This window comes from Nicotiana attenuata, unplaced genomic scaffold (assembly GCF_001879085.1).
Source record: "Nicotiana attenuata strain UT unplaced genomic scaffold, NIATTr2, whole genome shotgun sequence".
Lineage (NCBI taxonomy): Eukaryota > Viridiplantae > Streptophyta > Magnoliopsida > Solanales > Solanaceae > Nicotiana > Nicotiana attenuata.
In genome coordinates, this window is record NW_017670610.1 from 239006 (window position 1) to 253742 (window position 14737).

The window sequence follows — 14737 nt, forward strand, 5'->3', positions numbered from 1 at the left end:
ACTGACCAGTGGTAACAATGGCACTGTAATACGCGTTTTGGTCAGGTAACAATGGCTGACCGGTCAGGTAACAATGACTGACCAGGAACATAAATCATGCCCGAGGGGCCGGTACTGTTTTGAGATATTGCCCGAGGCGCGAACTTTTATGTGCTCATCTTGCATACTTATTTGCCTCTTTACCTGTTATACCGTGGTATTTGTGCCCGAGGGGCGGATTTTCTGTGCGTATCAGCACTAACTGTTTTGAAATCGTTTTCGTAATCACTGAAAAGATCATTTTAAAAGAGATTTGAACTGAGCCAAGGTATTTCTAAAGATTTCACAGATTTCATTGTTTTTCTCAGAAAATTGCACCCGGCTTCTGTATAACATGTTGGTTGCTTTACGTGATTTCTTGATGCTCAGTTATTATTTACTTTTATTACTCACTGAGTTGGAGTACTCACTTTACTCCCTGCACCTCGCGTGCAGATGCAGGTATTGTTCACCCGGTAGTGGGTTTTGAGCTGGTTGAAGGTATTGCTATCGTAGCTGAGCAGAGTGACCGCCAGCGTTCGCGGCACTGGATTACTTCCTTTGGTTCTTAATTTTATTCCGTATATTGTTGGCCCTGTAGTTGTATTTAGGCTTCTCTAGATGCTCGTGACTTGTGACACCCCGGTCGGGCTGTGTTGGGTTGTAAACTTCGTTAATTAATGTCCTTAAGTCGCATTTTGCTATTCATTTATGTTTAACTACTTTGAAAGGGACTATTTGGGTTAGTTGGCTGGCCTTGTCTTCACGAGAGGCGCCATCACGACTAGTGCGGGGTTTTGGGTCGTGACAACTTCCAACATATTATGCTGGACTAGTATATTATACTGGAACTCCAGTTTATTATGCTGGAATATTTTTCGGATTTTAAATAGTATTTTCGTTCAGATATATCTTTACATGAAAAGTGGCTAAATTTCGATTACTTCTGAAATTATAGCTATTTTCCAATTATCACTTGTAAATCTGGATATTTTTTAATTTCACCCATTACTAGTGTGCATTGGTATTTCATGTTTGAGACTTCATAGTAAGGCCCTGAAATCTATTCTATAAAAATAGCTTACAAAATCACGAGTTCAATCGTGTATTAAAAATTTCCAGCGGAACAAAAACACAAGATTGGGTAAAAGGGAAGCTCACCTTGAGAGCGTTAATAGGTCTGGTCCGTCCTCAACGGTCGAAGATAATATTTTTAATTTGAGAAATTCAAACCCGTTATATAAAAAATGAAAGAAACGCAACCCCAACAAAAACTTTCGGATGTAAGACATCTTCTTCGACATCTGTGTTTCATGTCATTTTTAAAAAGCTCGAGGGTATATTAGTAATTTCGAGTCAATTCTTACAATATCATATAGTACGTGTCTAGAAATCCGGTTGCCATTAACATACGTGGCTTTAGCTCCTGCCGTTGTGTTACAGAGTTCTTCGCCTTCATTTTGCTTCAGTCTCTCCCACAATATTGATTTTCATCTCAATTCTCTTGCTTCATCTCGCCCAATTCTCTATTTCTATCGTCTTCTTTCTTCCATTATAGTGTGAGCTCTTGATTTCACTATGTACTCTCTTTCTATTGCAGATTTGTGGCCAATGTTTTGGTGTAACTCCAAGCCCTTTTCATCACTGCATCTGCCTCGCTTTCCACCAAAAGATTGGAAGGTGGAACCCGAAGAGGGAAGATTACTTTCTTCTTGTGTTGATCTGGAATCTTGAATTCATAATCTTTTCTAAAACAAAAATGCCCTCAATTTCATCAATCAAAACCCTAAAATCAAAATTTTCCAATTCTTCTTGAATATATGCAAAATCAGCCTTTAAGCCAGTTTAGTTCATGAATTTAAGGTAAATCTTCATTCTTAATTGTTTTTATCCCATTCGGGGTGCTTGTACACAACGTTTTGGTTAATTAATTTTTATCAAATTGCATAGACATTTTTTTGCTTTTGATTCTTTACTTTGTTTTCCTGTATCTCTGCTTGATCAAAATAACCTTTTATTATTTTTCGTGCATCCGAGCAGCTACACTTGCTTGGAGATTTGTGTTGTTCCAGTGCTTCTAATCGACGAATCATACTCATCATCTATTTCTGTCTTTCTCACAATGCTTTCAGGTACTCTTCGCTCTTTCCTTCCCCTTCATATATAATTATCACTATCTATATTTTGTTTGTTTGTGGTCGTGCTTCTGCTGAATTCTAAGTTGGCCTTTAAGGTTCATAAGAACGACAACTATATTTTGTTTGTTTGTGGTTGTGCTTGCTAAATTCTAGCTTCGCATTTCAGGTTACTAAGAATGAAAATTATGGCTTTTTTGAGATATTGGTGCTCATCCTTTTAGGTTTTTGGCTTGAATTGTTGTTATGAGTGTGTGCTCTAGCTTCAGTGACTCATTAACTGTTACGTCAAATGAATCTTATAAGAAGTTCTTTACATGATTAGAAAATAAATATCTTTCTCGACTAACGTATTTTGGTATTCAGATGTTTCACGGCATAAAAATAAAGTTCATTTCTCCATTTTTTATTTGATTAAATTTAAAATGTTCTGTGTCCTAATGAGAGAAACATATGATAGTTAATCATAATGTTTTCAACAGACTGAGGCAGAGTGACCAAGTGCTTATTTGTTGGAGATATTTCTAAAGCTCTTAATTGAGAAGTATCTTAAAATTTTTAGTGTCTTAATGATTTTTTTTACAGCCTTTTGGTATTAGATTGGCAATTGAGAGTCAAAAACAATAAGCCCAAGGACCAACTCGATTTTGATTAAAGAAGGAGAATACTTCCAGTGGCAACTCTCTGGTGTCCAAGGTATTTTTACATACCAATATGGTTGAAAATTTGGACGCTTGATGTGGAGGTTTTTAATTATTAAATAATACCTCAATTTCATATAGGTTCTGTTGGTTTGTTCTCTTCCCATTGAATGGTTTTAATGATCTATCTTTGCGTCGACGATCAAAACTGTGAGCATATTCGTTAGATGTTGTTCTGACATCTTATTGTACAACAAAGAGCATTTAAAGGCTATGGAGCATGTGCATTTTATCCTGTTGCATGATTTAAATTACTTTCATTCATATGGTGTCTTTGCAAAGGATTTCAGAAGTTGTCCAGTACTGAAAGTTTTGTCGATGAAACAAGATAACTCAGCTTGGTAAAATCTCATGTACTCATTAAGATCCATCCAGTGTATTCTTTCTCCTATATGCTCAGTAAATTTGTTTTCCTCTTTTAACTTCACAATACAACTCAACTTACTAAAATTTCTTGCATCTTAACTTTGATTTGAATAGTTGGACAAGTGATCCTTCAAAAACTTACCTGATGGAAATATTAATGTCTACCTTTAATTTGCTTGTGCAGGATGTTGCTTTCGTAGAAACATACCAGGTAATACCTAGAGTCTAATAGCCTGCTTGGCCAAACTTTTCAAAACTAGCTTATTCTCAAAAGTATTTTTCAAAAGAGTATTTCTTGTGAGGAGCAGTTTGTGTTTGACAAATCAACTTGAGAAGCATTTTTAACTTTTCAAAAATAACTTCTACTTTTACTCAAAAGTAATTTTTTCCTTTTAAAAGTTTGACGAATTATCTTAATTTTGTGAAAAAATATTGTTAGCCAAAAAAGTACTTTTGGCCAAAAAAAAGCTTCACCTAATAGGCTATAAGTTCATTTCGAGCATAAAAGAATGAGTTTGTTTCTTCTTCTTCCCCTAAATGTTTCTCCAGTCACTTGTACGTAAAAAGACGAAAATTTAGCAAGCATCTTAAATGAAATTTCGCGTCCTATAATTGGCGCAACTGCTGCAATAATGATAGAGTACTAGAGAAGAAGTATGCAGATTAATAAAGGTAAAGTAAGTTCATATCAAATAGTCAATATGCAATTGTACACTTGCTCCATAAAGACCGTTTATTTTTTCCTGGAAAATGAAAATGAAGAGATAAACCATGATGAGCGAATTCCTTGCGTTCATTATGCCTATGTGCTGGCTACTCTCGAATTCCTTTATGGCTGGATACAGTTATTGGGGTTTGCCTACAGCTAGCCCTTTTTCCATGTGTCTGGTATAATTTTGTTATATTAGTGAAATAAATTTTATTAGAGTGGAAGGAGGTTTCTGATTCTAATGTATTTATTGCATGTTGTGCAGTTATGTGTGGTCTATTCGTGTGTACTCGCACTCTTTTTACCGGCAGGAGTTCGTTGGAGCATGCTAAATTTGAGCTTAGGGTATAATCAAAGCACAAACAAAGATGCATGACAATGTTTAGAAAGTATGTCAATTACTACCAACTAATTTAGTTCTCTTGCTTCTCTTCTTTTTCTCAACTATTTTCTCTGTGAAAGAATGAGGTACGCTAGACTAACAAATTAGAAGAGCAAGTTTTCCGACATAGCTGCTTCATGTCAACACATTTCAAATTAAGGGCAATATTGTCTTTCCATCTATTAGTCTTCAGCCACGGTATTTTTTTTTGCTTCTTTCTCAACCATCTTGCTTTTGATCTTTTTCCCATGGCTTCTTTTATTAGTTTCTCAAAGGTACATCCACTTCACTGGTTAGCTCCTCTTCCAAAGATCTTGATCTGTATGTATGCTCTTTATTTTAACTTTTAAAGTTCTTTTTTTAAAAAAAAAATCAGATCTGAATTTTTAGGGTTAGATAGTAAGGCATGAGGGAGAAAGTGTAGGCAAGAATCCTGCAGGATGGAGAGACAAGTGTTGCCCTCCTCTGTCTCTCCTTCCTCTTTTTTGTTTTGGTATCAAGTGTTGCCCTCCTCTCTCTTTAATCAAGACTATGCAGTAGGCTTTTTGGGTTTCAGATTATGAAATGCATGCATATCTGTTGATTTGTAGATTTAACTTGGTCAGAAAATTTCAAATATTCAAACTCTAATTTCAAAATATATTGTAGCTGTATAATCTTCAGAAGATGGATGTTTAATTATGTACTTAGATTTGGTTGCGATTTCTAGATATTGATAATTTCCTCAGTATTAGATTTGGTTACGGTAGCTTTTATTTATTTCTTCTCGCATATGTTGGCTTCATACCCATAAATAACAAGTGTTGAATTTTGCAGAACTTTCAACAATATGTTTTTCGATATTGAAAAATCAACAGAATAGCTATGTTATTTTTAAAATTTCATGTTTATAGATTGTAATATTTTGCCCGAGTTATGTCCATGTGAAAGATTAACAAATCTCTTCCTACTACCTTTTTAGCTTCACTGATATATTTAATCTTTTTCAATGGTTTTGGTATTTTAAGAGACTAATGGACAACTTTGATTTTGTGTATATCCTATAGTAAGAAAATTATAATACTAAAATAATTAAATACGCACTTCTAAAAGAATTATTTAAGAACTGGTTACTAATTTATGTGAACCCAATATTTTCTTTGAATTTGTGTTTGATGTTGATAAAAGACCAATCAGGATCACAGTCGAACGATAATATTGACAAATAAATCAACAACTTTAGGACAACAAAAAAAATGAAGTAATGGTTTCGAGAAGGATTATGCTTTAGAGAAGGATTACTTAGATCTTCTATACTCAAGAAGAGACAATGGGACAAGTTCAATCTGGTATGAATCATTTTTTCTTTCATTGAGTTAACTCCAAAATCATATGACATAACAATCTTTGTTGAAACTAACAATGTAAATATGTCCAAAACTTGAAGCAAACATAATTATTTACATAAAGTTTATCTATCGAACTCTCTTCCTACGCAATTTCCCGGAGCATAAGCAACTAAAATTCATATATATATATATATATATATATATATATATATATATATATATATATATATATATATTTTTTNTATAGTTAAATGGGATCTAATTGTGAATTTCACACTTTGCAGGAGTGAGTGGCATGCATGAGGCCTTAAATCTGTATCTGGAGCTAAATTGAAGCAAGAAAAGCCCCTAGAAGCTAAGTACGTGGAAAGACGAGAGAAAGAAGAGATAAAATGAAGACCTGGACTAGCGCGACCACTAGCGCGTCCACTAGCGTGATCGCGCTAGCCCAGGAAGTCGAGGCAGAATGATAGGCTATATGCGCGGTCATTAGCGCGTTCACTAGCGCGACCGCGCTAGCCTAGTTTTGGAAAATTAAACTTCAGGGGTAAATTCTGAAGTTCGGGGGCAAATCCACTTTAACCTATTGAAGGTCTAGATCGCCCAAGAGATTATTATCACGGTTTTCATAACTTAGTTGAAGGCAAGGAGAGGAAAGTGGGAAGGAGGATAATTCAACATCGAGTTCTTCCTTTCTTCCTTTTGTTTTTTACGATTTGTGATGAATTTGAATATTTTTATGATGAACACTAGTATGAGTAGCTAAATATCTAGTCTAAGGTTTTGATGGAACCTATTGAAGGATGAACGTCTTGTTATGTTAACATAGTTTGCCCAGTTTAATTTCTGTTTGTTCAACTACGTTCTTGTTGTAGTTAATTGATAGGATCCTCAATTAGCTCTGCCTATTTAGTGTGCATAACTCGGGAGAGAGTGCATATTTAGGTCATTGTTGAACAACACCACTCCTAAAGTATATGAGGGATCAATAACCGAGGGTTTAAAGGACGGATTAGAGATAACGAAGCCTCAGGTGCAATATAAAGTGAGCTGTAATAAACAAAGCCAGCTAGCGTAACTCGGGAGAGTGCATCTAGTAAATTGTCGTGATTACTCAGGAGTGATTTGCGATAATAAGAGTGCTCATGATTGACAGAGACGATTAGGCAATTCTATGTGAAACATAACAGGAAGGGATTCCATCAATTGGGGAAATCATAACCTTGGAACCTCCTCTTAATTGTTTACAACTTAATCATTGTTAGTTTTCAGTTGCTTATTTACATTCATTCTTAGTTAGTAAAAACATCCTTAATTGTTATTCAGAAAGTTTGGGAAGTTGATTACGTAGAATTTCGTATGTCTAATGAGAGTAATTGATAGGTTAATTCCTTGTGGGTTCGACTCTGGGCTAAATACTCAGATTATATTTGCAACGTTCGCGTGTCCTTTCTATATGGCATAGTTGGGCGTGATCAAATTTTGGCGCCGTTGCCGGGGAATTAACGGTGTTATCAATTACAATTGAAAGAAATACCAAAATTCTTAGTGTAGTCATTTTTCTTCCTTCCAAATCTTTACATTGAAATCTTAACGTTTGTTGACTTGGTTGTAGAGGTGCATGCCTAGAAACTCATCGAGAACTGGCGAAGTATTCGAAGCTCTATCTGATCCCGAGAAGGTTTTTAAGGCCTTGAACCGGGCCAACCGGAAAAGCAAACAACAACAAACAATTGAACACGTCGATTCGGACATGGGAGATCACAAAGTAGACCCAGCGACACCAATAGCACCAGTGGCACCTCTTGTGCCAGAGGCTGCTCTCTATGACTGGGCACAACCCACAGCTGAAAATCTGGCCACGACGATTTTAGTCCCACAAATAAAGGCTGAATCGTTCCAAATCACGAACAACATGCTGCACTTGTTGCAAAACAAGGGACTATTTTCGGGGTCACAGGCCGAAGATCCTTAACAACACTTGAAGATAATTTCCTGTCAATCTGCAAAACTCAAAGGCAGCCCAACGTAACTCAGGAAGCAATCAAGCTATTATTATTTCCATTCTCAGTGATAGGAGCTACTGATGATAGGCTATAATTACGTATTTTAGTCGATTATTACACTCTAATTTACTGCACTTTAATTGAGATTGAGTTTTAATCGCTAGTATTTTGCACTAACTGTGTGTTCTGTGCCTTGTAGGAGTGATTCTGAGCTATATAGATGTTATGGAATGAATTCAAGTGATTTGGAGCTTTAAAGTTTGAGTAAAAGATCATGGAATTAAGCCGGGATCGTGTTCGGGGGTCAACGGATGATAGTTAGAGCGAACGAAGACTCCAGTAGGCATATTGCACACTGTCTAGTAAAATAGATATAAGTTTTTGCTCAGAACTCCATTTTAGCTCCACAATATATGGTTGGAAAACTAACTCAAAGGGCTACAACTTTCATGTTTTATATTTTTCCAAATTCGGAACGGAACAGGGTGAAAAATGCGCGAACTCTAGCGCAAAGTCGCGCTAGTCTAGAAGCTGGAGACAGAATGTCAAGGAATATGCGCGAAGTCAAGCGCGAAGGATGCGCGAGCTCGCGCTAGTCACCCGGGAAAAATGTCCTTTTTCACATTGGAGAAGGTATAATTATTTGGGCCCAACCCTACTTGGTATATATACAGGGAAAAACTGTATTTTGAGGAAGAGGACGTCTTTGAGAGGAAAACACAAGCACAGAGCCGCCGTGAAGGCCGGGTTTCATCTTTTCTTTCTCCAAACTTAGTAATTTTTATGTTTCTTTGTATGATTTGTTGTATTGCTACCATGTCTATGTAGAGCTAAATTTCACGTTCTAGGGTTGTGGTTCTTTCATGACTATTGTTATTCGGATATTGATTTTGATTTCTTAGTTTATCATATTGGTTTATTTATTCAATCCTACACTTAATTATTTGATTGCTTGATTACCAATTGAATACTATCTACGAATCTAGAGTTGAACTCGAAAGTGGGAATTCTAGATTGCATATAGGATTGAGTAGAGCAAGTTCTTGAACCTGGGCATCGGGGAACGGATTCGCGGTTAGGATAGACATATACCTAATTGCCTTGCTTGGTTGATTTACAGGAATTATAAATGCGTTCTTGTTGTTCTAATTCCACAGACATATAGGAGTTAGGTTAGCTTGAATAGGCGAGTAAGAACTCGACAGATTCTTATGAGCAATATTAACCCTGTCAACCAATAAACTAGATAAATTAGTTAGTTAATTCAATTGAAGAATACAATAGGAATGTTAGATAGCCCATAACCCGAGATCGTTTTCATTACATTGATATCATAAACATATGCTCATTCTCTGTCCAAAGTTCATTATTTGTTTTTATTTATTTTAATTAGTTTAGAATAAAATATTTCTAGGTTTTAATTCTTGTTTAGATAATTAAGATAGTCTAATTTAGTTAATAGTTAATCACAAGTCCTCGTGGGTTCGACATCCGACTTTTAGTCACTTTATTACTTGACGACCGCGTATACTTGCATGTGCGTTTGGCTGCGACAAGTTTTTGGCGCCGCTGTCCGGGACTTGGAAATTAGCTATTTTTCTAGATTAGACTTTTAATTTTTTTTTTTGTATATACTTTTATTTTTACAAATATTTGATATTTTTCTCTTAGTGTGTTCCTAGTTCTCTCAGCATGACATCTGGGGATGAAATATACGGAGGTAAGGCTATTGATGAAGACTCTTGGTTGACAAAAGACTTTTATGGCTCGTATTTTTGGTCTTGTCATGGCCTGACTTCTTGGAGATCTGAAATTGAATATGGGAGTAAGGGTTGGTATTGGGAAGAATATTCACGATTAAGGGAATATGAGGAACGACGTTGTCTTCTAACGACGTTGGTGAATGATTGGTCTAAGGAGAGAGATGATCTTGCACATAAAATTGATAATTTTGGCTTGGATGTACATAACTTAGATGCATATTTGAGCACAAAGATTGATGCGTGTAACGCCCAACAAATTAAATGAGCTGTGTGAACCTGAAAAAAATCTTCTAGACCAAATTGAGGAGCTAAAACGAGAATACCAATCACTACACCATGTTTTTCTTGAGGATGCCAATATTGAGAAGAGTGCTCTAGAGTCATATGAGGGAGTAGATAACATTACTTTGGGAGACTTGAGTGTATGTAAATTTAGGGATGCAAATGGTAGTAAAATTCATGAGTTAGAGCGCATTAGACCTCATTCCAATCATTTTTCCACATTGTGTTTAGATAGTAAGATAGTAATCGAGCCATCTGAGCCAATGAAGGGGTCCAAGAGTGAGGATGAGAGTGCCTATATTCTTGAATTTGTTGTGTCTAAGAGCAAAAATTACATTCCTCATCTAGAGGCCGAGAAGTGCAGAGTTAAAAATCTATTACTTGGCCTGGTTATCTTTGTAGCCCCACCAAAGGAGCATAGCCACAGACTGGATGCTCTGTTAGGGGTACAATTCATAAGTTCAAGGTGGAGACAAAAATTTGTTCAAGTCGTGCCGCGACTTTAAATTAGGCGCTTGTTGGGAGGCAACCCAGCTATACTGCTTTCTTTTATTTTTGATTTTTTTTCTTATTGTATTTTTTTGTAGTATTTTTTTTTTTTTTTTGTATTTTGTAGAAGTAAGAGCATGGAGTCAAAGCCAATAGGAAGTGCAAAATCGAGCATGTGTTTGAAACTGAGTGTGAGGTACCCAAACAAGGGATCATACCTGGGAGAAGTCTGAGTATCCCGTGAGCTGCTAATTCTTCGGCCTTTGGCCTACCAGGGAGTTTCTTTTACCTTCTTGTTATGTTCAATGTGCATTGAGGACATTGCACAATTTTAAGTGTGGGGTGAGGAGATTGTCTGGGTGATTTTCTGTGCTATCTTAGTTAGTTGTAGTGGTTTGTTTTTAAAAAAAAAAAGATAAATGAAAAAAAAATTGAAAGATTTGGACTTTTCCCGACGATGGATCTCCTAGACAGTTTTCTTGAGGGATTAAAGTCTAAACAAAAATTAAAAAATATATCTTTTATTTTTTTTAGGTAGTAATAATCCCCCGTGGTTTTTCTTTGTGACTCGGTTCTTTTCCATGGGATGTAGTTTGAACCGGGTAGTAGTATTTTTTTATATTTTAGAGTAGATTAGAATTTAGGGAATAAATGGAGGAAGAATGATGAACCTAGGCGCCCTAGGCTTGTTTGATAGTAGCATATTTAGGCTTTGGCATGTGTAGTATCTTCCCTATGATTTGAAATTATTGATGATGCCTTGCTTAGTTGGATAGCATGTCTTGTGATGCCCATGTCTCGTTTTCTTACTTATGTTCACTTTGTTCTTCATGCTTAATATCTCGTGGCTCCGTGAATATTTGCATTTGTTTGAGAGTCGGAATGAGACCGTTCTTAGTGAGTCATGTGCCATGTGTGGTGAGGTTTTTGTATAGTCTATGTATTGTACTTGTGTCTAGAACTTGCCCGGTATGTGAGTTGAAGCGAAATTTTAGGTGATGTTCGGTTTGAAAAATGATTTAAGAATTGAAAGAAAACCTGGACAGCCATTCAATTTGGTAGTATTTTGTGGAACTTGTCCATATCTGTTTTGATACTAACGCCAATTTTTATATTTGCAAGTTTATATAAAATCAAGTTGGTTAAAAGAATAATTTCAAGTTTTACAATGTTGGGCCCGTGCTGCACGGGCCATACCAACCTAGTCAATATATAAATCCAAACAGAGGTTGCCGTGTCATTAGAGAATTTTGTTCAGTAATTTTCTCTAGCAAACGCTATGAGAGAATAAATCAAAAAAGACACCAAATAACAGTTGCAACGACCCGGCCGGTTGTTTCGTGTGTTACAGCCCTATTTTTCCATTTCTGCTTCTTATTTTTTGTGTTCTTCAGCTATATTATATATGTTGGGTCAGTTGGTTCGGGTCTGGAGTGGTTTCGGAGAGGATTTGAGACACTTAGTCTTTTTTGTGAAGGCTTAAGTTGAGAAGGTTGACCGGATATTGACTTATGTGTAAACGATCTCGGATTTGAATTTTGATGGTTCCGTTAGCTCCGTTAGGTGATTTTGGACTGGGGAGCGCGTTCGGAATGTGATTTAGAGGCCCGTGGTAGAATTATGCTTGAATTAGCAAAAGTTAGGATTTTGGCAATTTTGGTTGGCAATGGAAATTTTAATATCGGTGTCTGAATGAAATTCCGGAAGTTGGGGTAGGTTCGTGGTGTCATTTGTGATGTGTGTGGAAAATGTGAGGTCATTCGGACGTGATTTGATAGGTTTCGGCATCGTTTGCGGAATTTGGAAATTTAGGAGTTCTTAGGCTTGAATCCGAGTGTAATTTGGTGTTTTGATGTTGTTTTTAGTGATTCGAAGGTTCGATTATAGGTTGATATATGACTTGTTGGTATATTTGGTTGAGGTCTCGAGGGGCTCGGAATTATTTCGGATGGCTAATGGAGAGTTTGGAATTTCGAAAATGCAGCTGGTGGTGTTTCTGCACCTACGGAGTGGGAACCACGGGTGCGAGGTCGCAGGTGCGTTTGGTTAGCTGCAGATGCGGAAATGGAAGGCCAGGGTTGGGTCCGCAGAAGCGGAAGATTGGTCGCATCTGCGAGCCCGCAGGTGTGAGACCTGGGGCGCAGATGCGGAAAAAGAGAGGGTGGCCAGTTCCGCAGAAGCGGAAGGATGTGCACAGGTGCGCGCCCGCAAGTGCAGAACCTGGGGTGCAAGTGTGTCTTTGAGGATTTAAGTGGTTTCCGCAGGTTGGGTTCCGCGGGAGAGAATATATGGCCGCAGGTGCGGTTCCGCAGGAGCGGATATATGGCCGCAGGTGCGGAAGACCTGGGCAGAAAGTATAAATAGCACACTTCGCGAATTTTGGTTCATTTCCACCATTTTGAAGTCAGCTTTTGGAGTTTTTGGAGCGATTTTGAAGGGAGATTCAAGGAGTTTTCAGTGAGGTAAGTTGCTTGAGCTCTAGTTAGCTATGGTGTTTTCCCATTGTTTTATCAATTAATTAGTGGAAATTAGGGGTGAAAATGAGGGGTTAGGGCTTGGGATTTTGGAGAGTTTGATTTGAGGATTTGAGGGACCAAATAAAGTTGGATTTTGATAAATTTTGTATGTATGGACTCGTGAGTGAATGAGCTTTCTAGTTTTGTGACTTTTGTTGGATTTCGAGACGTGGGCCCGGGGGCCCAGGTTTGAGTGGATTTCGGGATATGTGTCCAATTAAGTAATTTTTCTTGTGTAATTGGTTCCTTGGCCTATATTGATTGCATTGTATCGCTTATGTCTAGATTCGGAACGTTTGGAGATCCGATTTGAGAGGCAAAGGCGTCGCGAAGTAGGATTTTGGCTTGGTTTGAGGTAAGTAACGCTTCTAAACTTGGTTCTGAGGGTTTGAAACCCCAAATTATGTGTTATGTGATTAGTATTGAGGTGATGCACATGCCAAGTGATGGGCGTGCGGGCGTGCACCATGAGAAATGTGGCTTGGATGATTCCATGGCACCGTTTGGAAACTCTATCCTGTTAATATCCACGTTTCCATCATGTGATGAAGTTGTTGAGCTGTAAACTATGCTAGATATCATGTTTAGGCTTTGTGCCGGTATTGTTAGGACCCTTAGCGGTCGTTTATTACTGTTCCCTGATCAGTTCATTTAATATTCCATACTCAGTCATGATTATGCATCTTTATATCATATCTTAGTCTCAGTTATTCATTGATCATCATATCATTGTTCCGGGTTGTTTTCATGATATTGCGAGCCCATGGTGAGACTGGAGAGGTTGATTACTGAGTGAGGCCGAGAGCCTGTTATGAGTGACAGTTATGGGATCGGGCTGCACGTCGCAGCGGTTATATTGATGATTATGATAGCGCTTGGGCTGTAGGAGCCCCTCCGGAGTCTGTAACACACCCCCAGTGAGCGTAGTTGATATTATTGAGGGATGGATCTTCCCTGGACATAGATCTTGTCAGAAGCATTTATACCTAGAGATGGATCTTTTCCACAGGGCTGGAATGACCTTCCTCGATACTGAGTGATTGTTGTCTGTGATGTGTATATATTCCGGGATGGATCTTCACTGGGCCGTGTGAGCCATATATAATACCGAGTGGTTGTGAGGTTATTATCATTATCTGGAGATGGATCTTCTCCATGGGGCTGGATTGGCCTTCCTCAGTACTAAGTGACTGCTGTCAGAGATGTATATATTCCGAGATGGATCTTCCCTGGGCCATGTGAGCCTTATACAGTACTGAGTGGACGAGCATTTGAGAGTGGGAGCACATTGTGCATTTCATACAGTTGATGCATTGGCACGTAGAAAAAGTTGAGTTATATGTCTTAAATTGTTCAGATCTGTATTTACCTTATCACTTCGAGCTGTCTATTTAACTGAAAGCATGCCTACGTTTCTGTACATTGATTTTATTATTGGTTGAGGTGGAGTTCGTCACTACCATTCAGTCCATAGTTTGGACTCGTTACTTACTGAGTTGGTGTACTCACGTTACCCCCTGCACCTTGTGTTCAGATTCAGGCACTTTTGGACCTAATGGCGGTTGTTGATCGAGGCTTCAGGCTTAGGAGATTATTGAGGTATCTGCATGGCGTTTGCAGGCCTTGACTCTCCATCTCTATCTCTAGATGTATTTCAGTTTGTTTCCTTGAACGTTGTAATAGATTATGTTTTCCTTTAGACGCTCATGCACTCAGTGATACCCTGGTTTTGGGTTGGTTGTATCGTATTATGGAATTGTCTTATGTTTTGAACAGTTTCCCCTTAAATGTTAAAAGCTTCTGTAAGTGTTTTCTTTTCAACCTTAGTGTTGTTGTGTTGGATTTTGTTGAGTTAAGGTTGACCTAGTTCTACGATAGGCGTCATCACGACAGATCGAGTTTTGGGTCGTGACAACAGTTATCCAAAATCATGCAGTCGAGTATCTATTTCTAAACATGCGTATGAAGATCAGATAAAAATACTAACACGCATGTAAGAGTCTAGCAAATATTTACTCACAAACAAGTGCAATAAGAAAAGA

General features: G+C 37.7%; 1 long non-coding RNA gene across 2 annotated transcripts; it reads left to right on the plus strand.

Annotated features, from left to right (window-relative positions):
• Nucleotides 1-1407: 1407 nt before the first annotated feature.
• Nucleotides 1408-4503, plus strand: LOC109241499. 2 transcript variants are annotated; one of them, XR_002070248.1, is made up of 5 exons: nucleotides 1408-1881; nucleotides 2059-2150; nucleotides 2739-2849; nucleotides 3405-3431; nucleotides 4195-4503. It is a non-coding gene; the product is annotated as an uncharacterized LOC109241499 (long non-coding RNA). The 2 variants fall into 2 exon arrangements; XR_002070247.1 differs by having other exon boundaries at nucleotides 1408-2150.
• The last annotated feature ends 10234 nt before the right edge of the window (nucleotides 4504-14737 follow it).